Raw genomic sequence first — 21,594 nt, 5'->3', positions numbered from 1 at the left:
GGGAGAAAATCCCGGGGATGGGCACCAACCACCAAACAACCCAGCAGCCGCAGGGGAGGGGGATAGGACCCTGCAGGGCATCCAGTACCCCTAAAAGTGCGGGGAGCCCTTCACCCCTCAGCAGGTTAAAAGCGGGGAGCCCCGGAAGCAGGATTCAGGGTGACCCACCCTACGCCTGGGCACGGCACTTCCGAAAGCGAATGCAAATCCAAATCCATGAGGACTGTTATGATAATGCCGAGGGAGGGAGGGAGGGAAGGCAGCGCTGACATTTCAGCGAAACCTCCAAAGAAGGAAGCGGAGCACAGAAAGCCAGCTGGCCTCCATCACGCCACGTCCCCGCTTGGCCAGCACCCCGGGACCCCCTCGGGACACCACCCGTCCATGGTGCCCGGCCATTGCATCATACACCTGCTCCTCCCAAAACCCAGCGCCCCGAAGTTACAGCTATGCCAATTCGCCAGCCTGGGGCGAGCTGGGTCAGCACCAGCACCCAGCTCAGGGATGCTCCCGCTGCCCCTCGGCTGGCACAAGCGGTCCCTGCCAGGAGGGTGGCAGGGAACAGCAAGGGATGGGAACCACATCCCCAGTGCGGGCAGAAGATGCGCTGACACAGCAGCATTACCGCATCCAAACACCTAAATCCACCCCTTTAGGGCACCCTGGGCCGGAGCTGCTCTCTGGGAATGGAGGAGCCGAGCGGTGTGGCGGCCGCTCCCCTTGCCGGCATGCTGCCAGCCACCGAGCAAGACACGCGTACACGGAGAAATCTGCCCACCACAATGCCCGCGGGCAGCACCAGCCTCATGCCCACGTCCACACCACCGGCAGATCCACCGGCGCTGGCTGTCCCCACGTCCCCGCAGCAGCAACTCACCCACTCCTCAATCGCTGCCGCCCTCCACAGTGAAATAGCTGGGGGTCAAGGTCCTCCAACGGCCCACGGGCACGTGCCAGCCCTCCGCCGTGTGCTAAAGTCGATGCTCACCCAGTGGCGTGGCCACCACGGAGGAAGGGGAGCCACCAGCCGAAGCTGTGGCCCCTTTTGGGGCCAGCGTGGTGGGAGCAGGAAAGGCAGCTCCTGGACGTGCCGGACACTGCAGGTAGGAGCCACAGAGTCTGACCACGGCTGTGCCAGAGGCACCGTCCCCTTCAAGGTGGGGGTGTCCCCACTCCCCCGCCACCCCAGTTGACTGGCACAGGGGGCTACTGCAGGCTTGGGGGCTGCTCCAGGAGCCTTTAACCTGGGTTCAACCCCAGCATCACCAGCACGGAGCAGGCGCCGTTCTTCCTGCACCAGCTGGGCTATTTCACAGTCATTAGTATCCGGGGGTGGGCAGGGACACGCATCCTCCACGCCGATGGAGCGGACATGCTTCAGGGCTCCGAACAGCAGCTCAGGGCTGGGGGGCTCCCTGGACCTCCCAGGAGAGAAGAGCCAGTGCTTTTCCTTGGGGTAAACACCAATGAAAAACCCTCTAAACCTCCTCTTGCCTTTTCCTCAAAGGTAGGGAACAAGACAAGAGAATAAACACAGTAACTGAAGAAGTAAACTTTCACTCAATGCTGCTTTTCTTCCACCTCCCCAAAGCCAAAGTTTGTTGGGAGCAGGAGGACAACCCCCCCGGCTCCCCCCTGCCCTTCCACAGCCCCCAGAAAATCATGACTTTCTAGCTCTTGCAAACCACAAACTGTGGCTGGGGCACATCCCTGAGCAAAGCCTGAGGAACCCCACAGTCACCAGCACAGTGTGTGGGTGCCACCCCCCACCCACATCACCCCGTGGTGGGAGCAGGATCAGCACTGGGTGCAACCCAGCCACACCAGAGCAGCAGGAGGGTGGGATGGTTTATAGCTGCTCTCGGCTGCAGCTGAGGGTGCGAGAGGGTTAACACCCCCCCAGCTGGGAAGAAGCAGGTGAAATGGTGACAGGAGGGAGCGATTTCCCAGCACCAGCCCACGCCGGGGCTTGGTGCATCCCGGGTGCTGTCAGCCAGCTCCAGGGAAGTAGGTGCAGGGAGCAGTAAGCCCCCAGCATAGCTCGCCGTGGGGCAAAGCACCGGTGGGCGATGCCAGCCGTGCTCCTGCTGGGCAGGATTCCTGGGTGGGTCCATTGGGACCCCTCCTCATGGGGAGAGCTCCTCATCAGGCGTGGGGCAGGTGGGATGCATCGGGGGGGGTTGGAAAAAGCCCACGGAGGGCTGGCATGGGGCGCAGGGGGAGTCCTCTCTAAGAGCAGACAGCAAACCCAACTCGGCCCGCAAAACCTCCCGGCGTGCGGCAGACATCGGCTAATGGGAACCATTCCTGCACCGTGGCCCTCCCCAGGGCGTCAGGCCTCCTGGCTGTTATCTGGCAGCTGCGAGGGCGGCAAGCGGGAGGGAGGAGGGAAGCGTAGGCTCGCTGCCCAGGTGCCAGAGCCTGCCAAGCCCTGCATTCAGAGCAGGGGGGCTAAGGGAGTCTGACCACCCCCTCGCCACCAGCCCTGGCCAGGGTGCCATGGCAGAGCTGCGGGGCTCCCCTCCGAGTGCCATTCCCCCCAGCTCCCCGGCTGGCTGCGTGCCGTGGGGATCCAACCGCCTTGGCCTCCCACACCCCAACCCGAAATTCAGCTCTGGCAGGTGCCTCGTCACCCACACCACCCCAGCGCTCGGGGGGGGCTCGGAGGGGCCACCATCGCGGCCGCGGGGCTCTGCCACCGCTGGCCGGTGGCAGGCAGCAGCAGGAGGGGGCAGGTGGCCAAGGCTGCCTGTGACCCCTCCCCGAAGCAACAATGAAAACCCTTTGTCTGGAGGTTTTAGCCGTGTTCTCGGGGCGAGCGTCCAGGCGGCTCCCAAGCAAGGGGCTTGCGTGGCCACTGGCCAAACACGCCCTGTGCATTGGCCTCCTCCCTCTGTTTTTCCAGCCCTTTCTTTACCTCTCCCCCTCCTGCTGAGCCACATCCCTTTCCTCCCACTGGAAGCCTTGAAAACCCTTTTCTCCCAGTTAACCGCAGCGCTCAGCACCCATGGGACATGACGCGGGGTCACCCCATCACCCACAGCCCCTGTGAGGGGGCTGGCAGAGAAAACCCACCCTCAGATGGGCAAGTGCAAACTGCCGAGTCCCGTCTTACCGGGGCAGCCCAGGGCAGGAGCAAATGCTTTATAACGTGCTAATAAACCAGATGCTCCACGCTCCCAGGGCTGTCCCGCTCAGCACGGGGGGTGCAGGATGCTCGGCTCTGTCCCACGGGGCTGGCGCAGCGCGTGCTCGAGATGCAATAGGAAAAAAAAAAAAAAAAAAGAAAAATTTAAATTAAATTCTGCAGGCGCAGTGCGAGCGGGTCTGGCGGAGTCGCTGCAGCCAGGGGACGAGTGCCAGCAGCTCGGCTGCTCCAGCGTGTCCGTGCGGGGCCGTCCGCAGCTCCGGCTCTCTGCCGAGCGAGGCCCCGGGCTGCTCCATCACTGCAGCTCCTTCAACCCCCGTCGCATGACTCAAGCAGGAAAAAATAAAACCCATCCCTGCGTACTCCCCACGCCCTCGGCAGGGCTGAGCCGGCTGCGGGGCAGCCTGGGCCACAACCCAGTGGGAAATGCTGCTTGGCATTTCCCAGTCTCCCTGGACTTGTAAGAGCTACATGCCAGCCCTGGAGAGGGCAGCCAAAGGAGAAAAGGTTGCAGGGGAAGAGGAGACAGAGGCAAAGGCGGGATGGAGAGCTGCGAGAAACCCCCCGTGCCTGGCCGGGCACTACCATGGCTCATCAGAGCCAACCAGCAGTCTTGGAAATCCCAGCGCTTGCTGGATTTGCAGGGAGATCAATCTCTGGGAAGAAGGCGGCTTAGGGGCAGCCGAAAACCAGACCTCGGTGCGGAGCCGCACGCTGAGGTTTCCCTCCGACCCATCTCTGCCATGCTGCCAGCTGGCCGGCTTCCGTGGCTCCCGGCACAGCAGGGACCGGCAGCCGGTTCTTCTCCATAACCTCATCCCCATCCTAATCCCGGCCCCGCCATCCAGCTGAGCAAGCGTTTCCGGCACTGCGTCCATCAGGGCCGGGGGCCAGGAGGCAGCACGGCCCCCTGTGCTCATGAAACCAGGCTCCAGTGCACGTACAGCCTCCTCCTGCGCCCGGCTCAGTGCTGGCACGGGGGCTCGGCCAAGCAGTGCCCGCGCCCCTAACCACAGTGCCCACCTGCTGTGCTCCCCATCCAGCACAGCTGCTCCTGGGATGGGGCTAGGGAGGCCAAAACGAAGGTTAATTTTGCCTCCTGCCCTTGTCTGTGCTGCGGGATGCTGTGCTGGGAGCCTGGCCGAGGGGGAGGGCAGAAAAGCCTGAGCCGGGTCCAGCTGGGAAGCAGCACGGCCGCTGTGCCAGGCCTGCCGAGCCGGGGCAAAGTCCTTGGCAAGGGCAGACAGCGGCTCCCGCGCACCCACAACCCGCATGCAACGTCATCGCCGCCACGCAGCCCGGCTGGCGCACGAGGGGCAGCGGCCCCGAGCGGGGACATCCCGGCTGGCCAGAGTCCACGGGGATGGAGAGCAGGAGAAGCCCCCGCTGTCCCCGGCACGGCAGAGCGGGATGGCCGGGAGCAGGGGGAAGGCAGGGGATTTCCAGAGAACAAAGCGGCTGCTGGCAGCCAGCGTTGCGGCGGCGGGGAGGGCGAGTCCCCCGCTCCCGCTCCAGCTGGGGTCGGGAAAAGCATGAAAAGCACAAAAAACACCGGGAGTTTGTGTTTTATCTCCCTGGCAACCCCGGCTCCATCACAGGCATGGCCCATGGCAGCGGCTCGGCCAAAACGCGCTGCTGCGGGAGATGGAGAGTTCGGGGCGGGCGCAGCAGCACCCCATATGCGCGGGGTGATATTTGGGGAGCATCACAGCAGTGTGGCAGGGTGGGCGAGGACCTGGGGCACAGCAGGGCATGACTCGTGCCCTGGCAGTGCTGAGCACACGGCCCCGCTTTAACCACATCACTCCATCGTCCCTTCCCGGGGACAGAGCCCAGACTCCACGTGCACGGGATCGCCAGGCTCCCCGAGCCACCGTGCCCACGGCAGCTGGCAACTCTCCTGCGGCATCACTGGCCAAGCGTCCTTCCCCAGGAGCTGGTGTCCCCCTGTCAGGGGACCAACGCAGATGAAATAATCGTGGACAAATGCGAACGCACACTGCGGGGCTCGGAGGAGAGGGGCCACCGCGGGAGGCTGCCGGCACACCAAGCTGGACCACGGCAGACACCGAGAGGCACGGGGCACCAACATGGGCGAGCGGATGTGAGACATCAAGAGCCTTTATGGGATCAGGATGCAATCCTTCAGCCTCTCCCCTCGCACTCCGCAGCCTCCCACAAACCTGGAACCGCTGTGGGGCTGCAGACCTTCCCTCTCCCTCAGCCCGGTGCTGGGGCTGCAGGGCCTGGGATGGCAGGGCCACAGCTCGTGGCTGGGCTTGGCACTGCCATTGAAACCCAGCCAGGGGGTATGGAGGTGCCTGGGTGGCTATGACACCCCTGCCAAAGGGGATCCACTAATGCAGCCTCCGAGCCGCAAGCCAGACCCAGACCTGGAGAGTTTTAAACCTCTCGCTAAGCTCTTTAAGAAACCACTTCCAGCGGGCAGAAATACCCGTCCTAAGCAATCGCGGGTAGGAGGCATCAAAACAAACCCGGCCCCAAGCCCTTCCCAGCCACGTCGGGTCAGTAGCGCGGATTACGGCAGCGGCGCTGGGGAAATCCTGCTAGGACAAATCCTCGGCACCTGCTTAACCCATCGCACCCGATAATCCCACCAGCATCCCAACCGCAACGGGCACCGCGGTGCCCTCCCTGCCGCGATCTGCGCCTGCCAGGTCTCCAGCAGTGCCTGCCAGGTCTCCAGCAGTGCCTGTCACCGCACCGGCCGCCTGCGGCTCCCCGGCTGCTCTTGGCCACCGCTGGACACCGGCCGCAGACAATGGCGCACGTGTGCCATGCCCGGGCTCTGCGCCGACGCTGCACGCACGCACACACGCACTCACCGGTGCCACCGCACGGCCCCTCCGTCCACGCCGCTCACCGATTGCCAAGCCGGTGGTTCTCGTGCTGCCGGGTGAGATGATTTCCTTCCAAACCCACGGAGACCGTCATTGGTATCAATCATTAACAGCCACCGCAGCTGCCGGCAGCCTTAACCCCCTCGGCACCGCGCCGCTGCGGGACGAGCACGGCAAGGCGTCCTTCGCTCGCACCGAAAGCCCCTTTAGCGGCACCGCGGTGCGGCACGCCACTGCAGCCCGACCCACCGGGGATGCAAAGGTGCTCTGCACCCGCCATGGACCCACGGCCATTCCCACAGCGTTGTGTCTCCGCACCCCAAACCGCTCCCTCGGCAGCACGGGCCCCGGGAGCAGCCCTGAATGTCCCTGCGCAGCCCCGAGGGCCGGATCCTGCCCGTATCCAGCCGAGCCATAAGCAGCTCAGCCACGGAGAAGCTCCAGTCTCCTCCATCCCTGGGGGCAGCTGGCAGTGGCCATCCCAGGGGGCTGAGCCCCACAGCCTTCTGTCCCTGGAGGAGCGGGGCAGCGCAGTGGGGCTGGGGGCTGCTCCCTGCGGGTGCCCATGGAGGCAGGAGGCACGCCATCCCCTCCTTGCTGCGGGAGCTTGGGCAAGATGGGATCTCTCAGCTCAGGGGGCCCGGAGTTCTCCCTTCACACAGCTTTTCCAAGGAACATCAATAGCTGTAACTTTATCCCAGCGTGTTTACAATCCAGCCAAGGCTCTTGGCTCCCTTGGCTGTGACGGGGGCCAGCTCAGCTTCCGAGGCTGCTGCTCAGCCGGCACACGGTGGTCCAGTGCCCTGATGCCAGGGTCTCCCCCATGCTGCAGTACCCGTGAGGCTGTCCAGATCACCACATGCATCCCCACGGGGAGGGGGCACAGGCACCCAGAGCTGGAGGAGGAGCACAGGGGCCGTTCCTATGTCTGAGGTCTGAAAAGCAGATGGACAGACCCCCTCCCCGTCACCACCCACCCCACCACTGACTGCGTTATCCAGCCTGCAAAGGGGTTGAATGATTAACCCCCGGCCGCGCCGTCGCCAGGAGCCAGTTGAGCCCTGCTCTGCCCATGCACAGCCCCGGGGTGCGACGGCACCTGGGGAGCAAACCTGTGACCCCCCTGGACCCAAGCCCACCTGGCGTCACCGGCCCCCACTGCCCCAGGAGCATCCTGTGCCAGGCTGCACCGGCTTGGCCAGCCCGGGGCAGCCGCTGCATCTCCCTGTTAATGCAGATGGGCACAGAAGGGGCTCAGTCCCCATCCTCATCCCTGTCCCAGGTCCCATGGGTCTGGAGGTACTCACAGCCCGCAACACCCCGCTGGCACCACAGCCCAGCTCCGGCTTTCGGACACCGACACGCAGTGAATTTCGCCTTCTCCGGCCCCAGCCGCGGCCCCGGGGGCGTCCGGGCTGCGAGTGCTCATAAATAGCCTTGGACAAACATCTGCACGGCACCACCCCGCGCAGGCTGGAAAGCGGAGGGCTGCTGTGGGGATGGTTTTAATCATGATATAAGACCATCAAATGGCTAAAAAACCCACAGACGGGAGTGAGCTGCAAACAGGCGCAGACGCAGCAGCTGATAAGACCCAGCGGCTGCAGGACTCGGCTCGGCTCCCCGTGCCCGTGGTGTGCGTGGTCCCTTTGCGTACGGGCACGGCTTTTGAATTTCCCATTCCCCACACCCACGTGGGACACGGAGCTGACAGTTCCTTGCAAATACCTCGATTTGGAAGGACTTGGAGGGCGCCAGGCCTGGAGCAGGGTGCAGCAATCCTCCGGCACAGGGTGCCTCTGCTCCCGGCAGAGGGTCTCCAGGCTCTGCAGAGATGGGTGTTGCTATTCCCACTCACCTCCGAGCCCACCGGGACAGGGAGCGGGGGTGAGCCCCAGCCGGGGCTCGATCAGCCACGGCAGGTTGTGCCGCTCCCTGCAGAGGCTCTTGATTGTTTTTGTCTAAATTACCAATTTTCCACTGCCGGATCTCCCGCGGGCTGCTCTCACTCCGGTGCTTTAGCAAATGGGTGCGCTCAGACGGATGAAAAACAAAGCCATAAATGCAGCGGGGCGCGGGGGGCACGGCTCAGCGCGTTGCTCTGCTACCACTGCCGTCACCAGCCTGCGTGGCACCACTGCCATCATGGGACCCTGGCAGAAGGCTGCCAGCATGCTTCCCACCGGCGTTTGGGTTCGGGGTGACTCTGGGTTAAGGGGTTGCGGCAACTCTGGCTCTGCCCCAGCTCAGGAGCTTCACCACGCCGCTGCCAGCCCACCAAGTGACTCACCGGCTGCTCTGCGCCCCGACCTCCTGCAGTCAAGTCCCAACGCATTCGGCACATTCCTGGCATAGCCGGCTGTGCCTTGCCGTGCCGGCGTAGAGCCCCACACCTGCCGGAGCGGCGAGGCTGGATGGAGGCCAGCGGCATGCTCAGGTCTCTGCAAAGAGGTTCACACGTCCCCCGGGCTTCGTCACGGTCTGATGGCCACGACGTGGCCACGTGTGCCCACAGGGATTTAGCCCTGGGCAGGAGCAGCGCAGCTCTGCCTCCTGTGCCATGGCAAAGCTGGCCCAGCCGGCAGGTTGTCATCGCGGGCAGCCTGTCATCCTCCCCAGCACCACAACTACTGTCCCAGTTGCCTTCCTGGTGCAATGACATGCTTCCCTTACGTCGGCATGGGTGTGATGGCAGTATATGGGGAAACTCTCCATTTTTAGACCTGATCCTGTACCTTCACAGGCCTCGGAACAGCTTGTAACTGATGCAATAGTGCACGTGTCTCGGTTGTGCAAGTGCATTGCACCAAACAGCTCCCAAGGACGGGGCGAGCACCGGCTCCGGGCAGCTCAGGGCTGGCCGAGGCTCCCTGACCCCGCAGCCATCTGCGGTGCATCCCACAGCCCCAGAGAGCTGCCCGCGATCACAGTGTGGGTGCCAGTGGGTGCCATGTGTGGAGCTGTCAAAAGTGCTCCCAAGTGCCTGGGAACAGCCACCACAGCGGGGAGCCGCCGTGGGCAGGAGCCAAGCCTGGCACCTGCGCCATGGTGGTGCCACCGATTCCTCCTGGCCTGAGCACCAACAGCCCCCAGCCCCAGAGCCGCCCGGGTGCGTGCCCGTACCACCAGCCTCCGTGTACAAACAGAGCAGGAACCAAAGGTCCCCCAAACCGAGAGGTTTGTTCTTAAGCAAACAGACGAAACCAAACACACACAAGTCCCCCCCAGTCACAGGCTCGGGATCCACTGCCTTTGCCAAGCTTGCCTCCAGCTCCAGCAGTGGTGCCATCCCGGCGCGGGGCATCCTGGGGGGGACCACAGCTGACTCCTGAGCCCTGTGCTGAGCTGACACAGCCAGAATGGGTCTTAAGAGGCAAAGAGAAATCACCATGCCAGGACTCTCTGCACCAAATCCCAGCGCTCCCATAAACTGCAGCTGACCAAGGCACTGGACCCCACTGCCGAGCTCAGAGCGCACCAGGACGTGGGTGCTGGGGAGCCAGGTGCTCCCCATGGGATCTGCCAGCTGCTGTCTCCAGCACAGCCATCCTGGGGCACAGCCTTGGGCAGGCAGGTGAGGCTGGATGCCGTCTGGTTCCTATAAATACCTGCCGAGAGCTCGGCTATCTGCAGGTCCTTGCCGTCTCAAGCCATTAGCCTCCTCCACCAGCCATTAAATGCTCAGTATGGCCATTAGCACCAGGACTGCGCAGCAATTCCTTCTCTGCTCTCTGATGGGACCGTCCCATTTTATTGCTGTCTCCAGCCCACCACACCCTGGTGCAGCAGGGCCGTGGCGGGGGCAGTCGGGCACAGCTTCCCGCTGAATCACTGGTCGTTTCCAGCTTCCTGACTGCCTCCTAATTAGTGCACGAAGCTGACAGCAGCCCTGGGGGGCAGCTGCAGGGGAAAAGCAAGGAATTTGCTGGGGGAAAAGTAGAGGGAGCTGCGAACCCTCTGCACCCACCAGCCCGGACCCTGAGTTTCCCCCAGAGCAGGGACAGGGGACACCTCTGTGCCACCAGGGCTGTTTGGTGCCCTCCTCCCTTCCTCGCCCCGCTCCCCGCAGCCACCCCCGCAACGGTGCGAACGCCGCGGGCGAGTTCAGTAGCGCGGCGTCGGCTCCGCAGAACGGGATCTTCCCCTGAATGAAGTTTAGTCACCGTGAGATGTTTCCAATTGGAAATCAGGACAGTTCCAGGCTGAACACACGCCAGCTTTCCACTTCCCAGAAATCCCATTTGCAAGCGAGCCTGTTGCCAGTTCCCCCCTTCTCCCCCAGCATCACGTAACTAATCGCCGCCCCGGCCCTCCCTCCGCCCCGGCGGGGAGATGCAGCCTTCGGGCTCCGGCTCCAGCCCCAGCCCCGCGGCCGCTGCCGTGCCCGGGGAGAGAAGCCGGTGAGATGGGAGTTGCTGAGCCGGGCTGGCGCTGGAGCTGGGCCAGTCCCAGCGCGGCGAGGGCCCTTGGCGATGCCTTTGCCGACGGCAGCACAGCCCGGATGAGCCTTTCGCCGACGCACCTGCCTGCGGTGTCCCCCCGAGGATGCTCGCAGGCAGCCGGGGCCAGGGAGGTGCATCAGGTTCAGGGGAGGGGAGTAAGCGCAGTGGCTGCCCTCCCCAGTGAACTGGTTTGCTCGGTGCTGGGAAGAGCCGGAGGCTTGTGCTGAGTTTCCAGAGGGCAGAGACGGGCCAATAACACAAGAAGAGCAGTTGAGTGCAGGAGAGGTGGAAGATCCCTTTGCTGGGTGCTTCCAGCATGGTGGCTCCTGCTTTCCTGTGGGTTTGGGTCAGGGGAGGATGTTCCACATGCATGGAGACGAGTGACCCAGCCCAATTTGGCCTAGAAATGACTGGGAATCAAGGGAACAGTCAAGGGAACGTGATCACAAACCTCAATTCCTTAGGAAACCAGTAAGTGGAAGAAAGCCAGCCACGCACTTGACTTGCCCCAATGCATTCTCCCTCCCCACGTGTCTCCCTGCCCCAGCGGGCCAGAGCAGGCACCACGTGGGGACTGCAGGGGTGACATCCTGGCTCTGCACAACACTGGGCATCGCCAGAAGCTGCTAAAGGTCCCTCCTTGCCACAAAATTAATTAGTGGCCCTGTGGCACTGGGACGGAGTGAAGGACACGGTGCCGGGAGGAGGAAGTGCTTTGCTCCAGACCAGAGCCTGGTTCTTCACCCACCGTTGCTGGAGCAATAGAGAGGAAGGAGCAGGATGGTGCCAGGATCAGGCTCAGCTACGAACCCACCACCCTGTCAGCGCTGGAGAGCAGTGGGGAGGTTGCTCCCATCTCTCAGGCATCCCCGTGAATGTCTGGGAGTGGTGGGATGGAAACCGCAGCCATCCCACACTACAGACCACAGAAGACCTACAACAGCCACACACTGCTGCCAGCTGCCTAACAGGGGCCGTGGCACCCACCGCTGCCCGGTGCTGGAGCATCCACAGGTGCTTGCACGGTGCTGGCGTCATCGTCCCACCCAGCTGCTCTGTGAGACAGCAGTGGCTGGGCTGGAGGGTCTGGGGAGGAAGGAGCTTTTCCAGGCTCCAGGGAAGCAGAAGGGCATGGCAAGGTACAGCTGAGGGTATAGCAGGGTACAGCAGAGATTTACTTTAAAAAAGCTTTTCTTAAAACATCCCTTTAAACAGAAAAAAGCAGGCGACGCAGCCGGGTCTCTCCCCCAGGAGAGGTGATTTTAAGCAGCACCCCCAGGAGATCGCAGCGTTATTCCCAGGACGGCGGCTGCCCCGGGGTTCAGAGCCAGCCCATGGCACAGGGCACGGGCACAACCCCTCCCAGCCACGCACCTCCAGCTGCGCCCCGCATCCCGGCTGGAAGCGGAGCTGTGTGTACGCGCTCGGGTGCCTCTGCCCCACTCCCAGCCCTGCCAGCCTTATCGTGCCGCCACACCTTCCATTTAGCTCCCTGCGAAGAGTTTAACCCCTGGCAGAGCGCGGCCGGGCTTTCCCGCGCGCCATGTCCGTGCCCATGGGCACGCTGCAATGGTGCCAACGCTTCCACCTTGCTGACAGCCAGGACTGAGCCCACAAGCCCCTCTCCTCGTGAGCCCTTGCCCCACGAGCAGCTCTGCCACCGTCCTCTGGCACAGCCCAACTCGCCGCCTGCCCCCGCGCAGTGCAAACCCCTTTGGCATCTCCATCCCCTTCGCTCCAGCCCCGGGGGTTCTTCGTCCATCCTCCCCCGGTCCCCCCTGGCCACGACCCCCGCCGCAGTCCGGGCTGCCAAGGCTCAGCCTACCTGTGCGCCGGGCGCTGCCGCGGGGAGGGCGGTGGGCTCGGTGCCAAGGCAGGGAGCCGCGGGGTGGCGGGGAAGGGGGAGAAGCGTCAGCTGCCTCCGAGAGCCGCCACGTCCGAGCGCGCCAGGGACGGCGCGGCTGATAAGCGAGGTCTGAAATCTGAAACTGCAGGTTGGCTCCTTCCTATATAAACAGGCGCTCGCACACACACACCCCCCCCGTGTACGCCAGCTCTCACGCCACTCCCGCTGCTCCCGGCCACGCCAGGCACCTGCCAGCCCTCCACCGGGAACGGCCATCCAGCCGATGGGCACTGCTGCCCAAGCCCCCCGCCACCAGCCCTGGCCCCGACCACGCTGGTACGGCTCAAAGCAAAGCCTGATGCTGGTTTATGTCGAGTTTCAGATGTATTTTCGTTCCCCTGGCAGCAGGAGCAGGGTCTGTGCTTTGGGAAAGGGGCAGGGACCCACCAATGGGCACCGGCTGGGCACCACCTGCCTGGGTGCTAAAACCAGCAATGTGGGAAAAGCAAATAGTGCATTTTTTAACCTCATAAAACAGGTTGGAGGGGCTCAGCATCATGCTGGATCATACCACAGGGTGCCTGTGGTCACAAAATTTCGGTCCCCCTCACCCAGCAGTGATGGGCACTGATGTCACATGCATGACCCAGGGTGGTGGGTGCCCGTCACCGTCCCCGATGAGCAGCACACGCAGCTGAGCCCCTCTGCTTGCCAGGGCCACGGTGGCCAATAGCCAGAGCGTGGCCGCACCGTGCAACCACGGGACTTCCTCGTGCCAGCGCCGCCACGGCCACACTTCCTCCAGCGGGAGGAAATGCTCAAGAAGACAAAACCCTGCCTTGTTTTTCCCAGTTCTCCAGGCTCACCGACAGCCCAGAACCGGGACAGCCACATACCATCGGCGAGGCTGGGCCGCGCGCTCGGCTGCTGGCTTCACCCCAGCTCCAGCCCCCCGGGGCGAGCGGGGCCGCGCAGTGCGTCCTGCTCGGGGATGCGGGGCCAGTCCCGGGCATCACCTGCGGGAAAGGAGAGCCCCAAAACTGCTTTGCCTGCTGGGGATGAAGCCACTTTGGGGCATGGAGAGGCTCTCAGTGGGCATATCCATGAAGATTTCTCCATTGCGCGGCTGCATGTGGCATCCCCATGCCGGGGAGCTTGGTGCTGAGAAGGGGCAGCTGGTATCTGGGGGCTGCGGGCTCTCCTGAGCGCAGTCCGGGGGTCCCCTGTGCTCCTGGAGCGGAGTCTCCATCTGGGCTGCAATGAGCTCCACAGTGCTCCGAGCCAACTCCTCGCCCCGGTTGCACAAGCGGCTGCGGGGCGCTGCCGGGCGGTGCACAAACAATAACAGCCTGTTTACAAGCTGGCAGCACGAAGCCCCAGCGGTGGGCAGGGCATCACCACAGTCACCTGCCTCCGAAGATCCTACTGCTCCGCCTGATCCCAGAGAGGAGGAGTGGGAGACACATCGATCCCCAGCCCAGCTGCCCATTGCTCCCCGGGCACCCTGTGCCATTCATTCTCCCGGGGCAGGGCCACCAGCTGTCCCCAGAGCCCCCACTGAAATGCTGCCACGGTGCAGGGCATGAGGACCCTTGCTGGCACAGGCACCGGCACCGTGGGTCTGCCCCGCGCAGCACCCTGACCCCCCAGCATCTTGCAAAGGTACTTTGGAAGAGCAAATTTGCCTTCAGAGCACCAGGATTGACCAGGCACGAGGGGGATGAGATGGCCTCAGGCAGGGATTTCCACCCCAGGGCCACCCCAGGGGACTTTGGCCCCACAGCAGGTCCTCCTGCCCCGCCAGCACAGCACCCACTGTGCCTTGCAAGCAGCCTTGGCACTGGGCAGCACAAACATCCCCTCTCCAGCTCCTCTGGTGCACACCGAAATGGCCCAGGAGCACCTGGATTGTCTTCTTCCAGCAAACCATGAATGCCCTGGGAATGGAGCAGAGACCACCACCCAAGGCCGGGGGCTCCTGCCAGCACAGATCAACACCTTGGGGTTGGGGAAGAGAAGCTGGGGGCTCCCCTGCAGGTATTTTGAATATATCACTTCTAGATGAGCCCACAGTCATCTTCTTGGTCTAAAAAAATTTTTTTTTCACTTTCTTTCTCTTAAAGAGAAGAAGAGACGGGGTCAAACCTGACACGCAGTCCCCAGCCCCAGATTCTGCATCATCCACGCAATGAAAGGCACGTCCTCCCCCCGCCCGTGGGAGCACCGAGGCGTCGGGAGGCCGAGCCCAGCCATGGAGGGACCCTGCACCGGTGCCCCCACCCCGAGTGGAGGGACTCGGCCCCCACGGTGCCTCCCTGCTGCCCACCCGGGACACTGAGCATCGCTCCCCCCAACAACCCGCGTCTGAGCCCAAGGTCCTGCTTATCTGCAGCACAAGCATGTCTGGCGATAAGCCCAGTGCACGGGGGATAAGATAAGGCCCCCCCGCAGCCTCGTCGCTATCACCAGCCCTTCCTCCGGCACTGCGCCCCAAGGCTGAGGGGTGCTGCACCCCCCAGCCGCCCCCCCAGCAGCCTCCCCCTGCGGCACGCTCACTTTGATGAGCTTTAAAAGATTCATCACGTTCACGCACAGCGGTTGCTTGTTGTCTTCAAATCAAATGATCCACTTGATTCAGGGCAGAGGGGAAAAATAATAATAAAAAAAACCCAACAAAAACCCTACACCAGAGCAAACAATTTGTCTGGGGAAATCTGGCAGCAAAGGTGGGGGGGTGACGGGGAGGCACACAAAGCCTGACTGCATTAGGCTCCCAATAAAAACTGGAATTGCTAATCATTGCTGCTCGGCTGACCTGAAAGGAGAGATGCTGCCGAGGAAAGCAAACCACCAGGACCTGAGTGTGGGGCACACGGACTTCACCTGGGGCTGGCACACACACCTGAGCCTTCCTTGGACGACTTCTCCTCCTCACTGCCTCTCCCCACATCAGCCCTGCCCAGAAGCGGAGCTGAGCATCCCCCGTGGGATGATGCCATATCCCCGGGCAGCAGGATGCAAACCCACCCGGGGGAAAGAGCAGCTCTTGGGGCCACCCCAAAAGATGGGCTCTCCCCTGGTGCCCGTCCGTACCCAGCCCCTTCTCCCCCCTACCCAAACTCCACACCACACAGCGCCTGGGCACGGCGAGGGGAAGAGATGGGGTGGATTGGCACGCTCGGTCCCATTCCCAGGATCTACACACGGAATCTGCCAGCGCCTGGGCACCCCCACCTCCAGTGGAGCCAGCCTGGCCTTTAGAATAAGAGGATTGAGGAAAAAAAAAAAGACCAAAACAACCCCCTCTCCATGCGTTTGCCTCCCAGCATCCGTGCCAGGCTATAAATACCTGGCACTCTCCGTTCTGGCTGCGGGGTGGAGGGTTTTGAATGGGAGCGGAGGGAAACGGCCCCACAGGGTAGGAGGAAAGGAGAAGAGTCCCCTTTGCCAGGGCCAGGATGGGGTGGCTCCTCCCCCAGGGCAATGTGAGAGCAGGGCACGGTGGCCACAGGCAGGGCAAGCCATACTGTGCCAGCGGGGTGGCCGTGCCAGCAGGGACAAGCGGGGGCGAGGCAGAGGAAATCCCCAAAAGGGCCCTGGAGGCAGTGGGGTGGGTGCCAGGAGGCAGTGAAAGGCAGCGCTGATAGGAGCCGGGGCAGCCTGCCAGGCTGGCGTGGGCACTGCTGGGACACGCCACCTCCTTGTGCCCCCAGTGCCACCACTGGAAGAAGGAGCAGAGTAGGAGGGGGGCAAGCGCAGAGGGGACCCCTCTTTCAAGACACCCTGCCCCAGATATCTCCATCCTGCTCCCAGGAGGAGTGGGGCCGGCACTGACCCCATGCCAGGCACCTGCCCACCTCGGCACCCTGTGGAGGAGGACGGGGCACAATGCCGGGGGGCTGCGGGGAGCAGCCAGGGGTGGGGGAAGCCCTTTTAGGCGCAGCCCCGCCGCAGGATTGTTACCTCATTACAGAGCAATTACAGACTAATTATGTGATGGTAACACCCAAACCCCGATCAGGAAATGGGACTGCTGGGTGCCAGACAGTGCACGCGTGCACGGGCGCACACACACACGCACACTCACCCCATGGAACCTCAGGAGCTCTCTGGAGAGGAGATAGGACACGTCACAGGGAGGCACCCGGCCCGAGAGAGGTCCCTGGTTTAAATTCCCACTGTGTCGGCTCCGTGCCTCAGTTTCCCCACTTGTGGGTAGGCGTCCGGCTCCCAGCTGCTGCCCCGCCTCTTGCCACCATCCCACAGCCACCCCAAACGCATCAGAACACCCCTGTGCCAGGCTGCCCCAGCCCTGCCCTCCACCACGGCACCCCCTGCACCCCAAAAGCACCACCAGCAGCTTTGCTTCAGCAAGGAGCATCCCCATCCCACCAGTTCCATCCTGCTGCCCTCAAGCCAGCAGCGGGATGCTGCCACCAAGCCCCAGCCCCACTGGGCTGAGAGTTGGGGTCCACATCACCCCGCTGCCCAGGAGCATCCTCATGGGAGCCAGAGCAGCCCTGAGACTCTGCTCCCAGCAGGGCCAGCGCTATGGTGGCACCTGGACCAGGGCCACCCTGCCACCCCAGGGACAGGGCAGCCCCCGTGAGCATGTGCTCAGGAGGGCTCCTAACAGCAGGTGAACTTTAACCACAGGAATAACATTCCTGTTGGCTCCCGGCCGGCACAGCCCATATCTGCGGAGGGCTGGCGCAGGGCTGTCTGCAGCCCGGAGGGGCCACCGGTCCTATCGCCGTGGCCAAGGACGCTGGGGAAGGGGACAGCGTGAGGGGCCAGTAGTCATGGGCAGGAACCAGACCCTCCGCACCGGCACCCAGTGCTCTGCCCTGTCCCCCCACGGCACCACAAGCTGGTCCCAGGCTGCCAGGGACCCTCGGGGACAGCGGGGATGCTTCACCGCCGGAGCCTCCGACGATGACAGCGGGGACAAGGTCACACCAATAACAGAATGCAGCAGCTAGCAGGGAGGAGATGCCGGGAGGACGGGCACAGGATGCAAAGCAGCAGCGCTGATGGCGGGTGAAGGGCCTGGCATCTCTGGGCACACGGGGAGAGATGGGAAATGAGCTCTTTCGTCCCCCCCGGGAACTCATCACCACGATTGCAACTGAGTGTTGGAGCCCAGAGGCCCTGGAGTTTGCACGTAGCTCTTGAAACCCTCATCTCCCTGACAAGCGGGAGAGCAGCCGCAGCCAGAGCCGGAGCTCCGGGCGGCCCCCGCGAAAGGTCACTGCGTTTGCACATTCACAAAACATGCATTTAAAAAAAAATAAAAAAATAAGGAGGGAAACAAAAAAATCCCACGTGGGAAGATCAGCGCAGTGGAGCAGCCGGTGACCAGCAGCCCACCTTGCCCCAGCCCAGGGACCCCCAGCGCCCCGGACTTGGCAGGCTGGCACCATGCAATTGGCTTTAAATTAATCAGACACAGAGGCGAAACCAGCTGATTTCTATCTCCTGATTTGCTTTTGCTTTCTGGGCCCTGAGGGTGCAATCGCGTTTTCAAATGCTTCCGAAGAATAAAGGCTAGAAAATTAGTTTCAGTGCATCAAGCAGATGGCCGGGGGCCGGGGCTTTGGGGGACCTCCCGCCCCCCGAGCGTCCCCCTGAAAGGGGGGGCAGAGCTGAACCCCACCAGGGCTGCGGGGCCTCGGGGTGCAGGTCCCAGCCGTGGGACCCAGGCAGCCAGCCTGGCCCCGAGCATGGCTGTGCAGGGGGGCGCGGGGACAAGTGACAATTGATGGTGACTCCAGGGACTGCGAGGACGGGGGTGAAAGGGGGAGCAGGAGCCCGGAGCAGGAGCTGAGCTGCCTCCGGCCGTGCTCGCGGCGGGTCAGGGATGCTAAAGCTGCGCGAGCTGCTCTCTCCAGCACCGCTGCAAACAGGCAGCGTTGTCTCATTGCCGGCCTCATCCTGCACCCAGCAGGCCCCCAAGGAGCACACAACCCCACCAAGAGCCAAACCAACCAAGGGCTTTAACCAGCTGGAAGGGAATCCTTGCAAAGCCGGGGGGGGGGGCATCACCTCCCGTAACCGCGAAGGGAGGCAGAGATGGCAGTGCAGGAGGGGAGGCTGGGCTGAGCCGCCGGCACAAGCGAGCAACTGCATCGAGCCCACGCCAAGCTGCAGCCACGCTCACCCTCGCCAGCCCCACCTGCGCCGGCAGAGCCCTTTGAACCCACCAGCGCTGGGCTGTAATTAGCCCTCACCCACCAGATCACAGGCACCGCACCACGCACCCCCCGGCTGCAGCTCAGCACCTGCCATGGAGGGGCTGGGACCCCCATCCTGGCTGGGTCTCTCCAAACGCTTCCAGGTGCCCAGCCCGGAGTGGGGGGCGTGAGGCTGTTGGGGATAATGCCAGTGGGATGGAGTTTTTAAGCTATTCCCCCCTACCCCAGCCCAGGATGCTGTGCCCAGTGCTGGCCCTGCCGCGGGCACACACGTCCCATCCTCACCCAGCACTGAGTACAGTTTCCCTAGGGACCCAGCACCCCAGGATGGGTGCTGAGCCCAGCACCCACTGCATCGCCTGGGCGTGCAGCAGCTCTGTCGTTCGGGCACCCGGCCGGCGCTCCGGGAAGCGGTGAGCACGGGGTTCGCTGCTCCAGCTGGTGCAGAACCGGCCAAGCAGGGCTGGGAGGCAGCCGGTGCTGTCGGCACTGCCAGACTGGTCTTGGCTGTTCTGCCGGGCGCCAGTGATGGACGGCAGCCTGACCCACTGCACATCATCCCCCGGGTCTCTGTGGCAGGAGTGGCACCCCCATCCCGGCTGCACCCGGAGAGGCAGCTCCCACTCAGCCCAGCCCCAGCCAAGCCCGGTGATGCCGATGCCGGTGTCCCCGCTGCGCGGTAGAGGCGGTCGGCAGCCACACGCCTATTTCCAACGTGGTGCCGGGGTGGCCCTTACCTGGCTGCCAGCAGCCGGTGCAAGGCTGCAGGCCCCGGTGGCACCGAACTGCCCGCGTGCTGCCTGCGGTGCCGGAGCGGCTGCGCTCCTGCTGCTGGCAGTTACGTAAGGAAGCTCGGAGGCGAGCGCCAGCTCCGAGTCCCCGGCGACTGCAGGCAGGCAGAGAGGAACAACAGCCTCTCGCTGCTCCACAGGCACGTGCCACCCTGGCAGCAGCGGCAGCGGGAGGAAGACGGGTGCCGGAGCGATGCGCGGTGGGAGGACGCGGGAGGATGCTCTCTGCTCGGCCACCAGCCCCAGTCCCCAACCACAGTCCCCCAGGGACTGGGGACACTGCGAGGACGGCGAGGGATGGTACCTGGCAAGGGGAGGTGGTGGCAGTGGAGGGGGCAGCCTGAGCCCCGCGCCGGCCAGATCCTGCTCCGAGAACAAAGGGCTGCGCTGCAAAGGCTCCGGCAGCCACGTAATTACCAGCAGGACTGGGGGGCTCAGAGCAGCCCAGCTGCCACCCGAGTCCCACAGAGCAGCAATGGGAACTCCTCTGTTTTAATTAATCAGAGGAGCATCAAGTGGCTGGTTTTAGCCCCGGTGCTGAGGGGGCACGGGGTGGTGGAAGAAAACCCCGAGCTGCCCCTGGTCTGCCAGGCTGGAGCAGTGGGGCAGGCAGCGGGGCAGGCGGGGAGATGGGCCAGTGGGACACGGCGAAGAGGGATCAGGGACACGGCACAGGGTGTTTGTAGCAGGGCGTTTGTCTACACGATGCCAGGCACACACAAAAGCCGTCTCATTATCCCCTAATTAGTGCTTTGCCAGCTCCTGCAATTAACACCCATGCAAGCGGCTGTTGTTGAGGTAAACAGAGGGTTAGAAGCACCCTAGAGAGTCGGGGGCCCTGGCAGGGTGCAGACCACCCATGGGCATCCACAGAAGAGCAGGTAGCCCTGGTGCTGAGCCCAGGAGGGTTCAACCCACTTCCCTGAGCCCCTCAATTGATCCAGGAGAGCCTTGCAGGGAGCAGCAAGGCAGCGGCAGGACCTTGTGAGGTGGGTGGCACTGCTCAGGGCATCCCAGGGGAGCAGGACATCACCCAGCACTGCGCGGCAGGGAGCACCCGTGCTCCGCAGGGAGAGAAGGAGAGACTCCTGAGCTCAGCCCATGACTCGGGAACAGCCGGGGTTGGACTCCAGGCTGCGGGTCTGGCCTTGGAGGTGGCTGAGCCACACACCCTCCTGCACAGCGCAGGCTGGCAAGGTGTTTACTCGAAAGTCAGTCTCCTTTAGAAACATCAAAGGGAAACAATCGCCCAGGTCTTAAATGGCCTTTCTCCAGCTGACCCAGAAACACGGATCAAGAGCTGTCTCATCCCCTAATTGAGAAGTTGGTGACTTTGAGTCTTTATTAAAGAGCTTTGGTGAATTCACAGATTAAGGGCACAACTGGCCACTGCGATCATCCAACCTGATTCCCTGCATACCACGGCCGGCCGGAGCAACCTTGCCCCGCAGCCGCTGCTCCCCGGGGAGCCCTCGCCGGGCTCCTGCCAAGCTCTTTGCCCTGCTGCGGAGTGAAAACTGAAATAAAATCACAACTGCGCTGGAAACCAGGAGGCCCCCAACCTGCCTGCGCAGAAACAACCCATTTCTAGGATTTTTTCCAGCTTCAGATGCTGGAAGGAGCAGGCAGGGCTGGGGGGGGGGTCGGAGCACATGTGCCCCCTCCCTCCCTCTCCCTGCAGATCACCTCTGCCTCCCTGTGTTCCCATTGTCCGATACCGGGGCATGCTCTCCAACAGTGCCATGAAATCAGGGGTGTTTCAGAGAGGAGGGCTGGCAGGGCACAAGGCACCCACCTCCCTGTGCTGCCCGTAGGGCGGGAGGAAGGGGCTGCGCGGCCGCTGCCGGAGCAGGGCTTCCCCGGGTGGGTGCAGAGCTGCCAGATCCCGGGGAAAAACGAGGCTAAAGAGGAGAGGGCACATTCCTCAATGTACTATTTCTGCCTGCTGCGGATTATCGTGTTTCCAGCTAAGGAAAACAGAAGGGGGGGATGCTACTACAAATGCCTGAGAGAGAGGAGCAGCTAAGGAGCTGTGCTTTCCCCTCCAGCGAGCAAAGCCAAGCAGGAGAAATCCCAGCCCAGTTGACTCCCAGCAGCACAGATGGAGCAGAAAACAACCCAAGACCCTGCCCGGCTGCTAAGGGTTCAGGCGGCCTCGGCAGCGTCAAGGGGATTAAGCCCCACGCTGCCCATCTGGGCTGGTGTTTGCGCCCGACACCAGGCCTGGGCACAGAGCAGCAGCGCAGCGGCGTGCACGAGTGTGCACACACACACGGGTGTGCACACACACACACGGATGTGCACACACACAC

General features: G+C 63.3%; 1 protein-coding gene across 1 annotated transcript in view; it reads right to left on the bottom strand.

Annotated features, from left to right (window-relative positions):
• The window catches only part of PLEKHA6 (pleckstrin homology domain containing A6), a 49,608-nt gene that overhangs the window by 20,757 nt on the left and 7,257 nt on the right, over window positions 1-21,594 (bottom strand). The window lies entirely within an intron of this gene.

Source organism: Tauraco erythrolophus, chromosome 27, assembly GCF_009769465.1.
Source record: "Tauraco erythrolophus isolate bTauEry1 chromosome 27, bTauEry1.pri, whole genome shotgun sequence".
Classification (NCBI taxonomy): domain Eukaryota; kingdom Metazoa; phylum Chordata; class Aves; order Musophagiformes; family Musophagidae; genus Tauraco; species Tauraco erythrolophus.
This window is presented reverse-complemented; position numbering and strand designations above follow the sequence as displayed.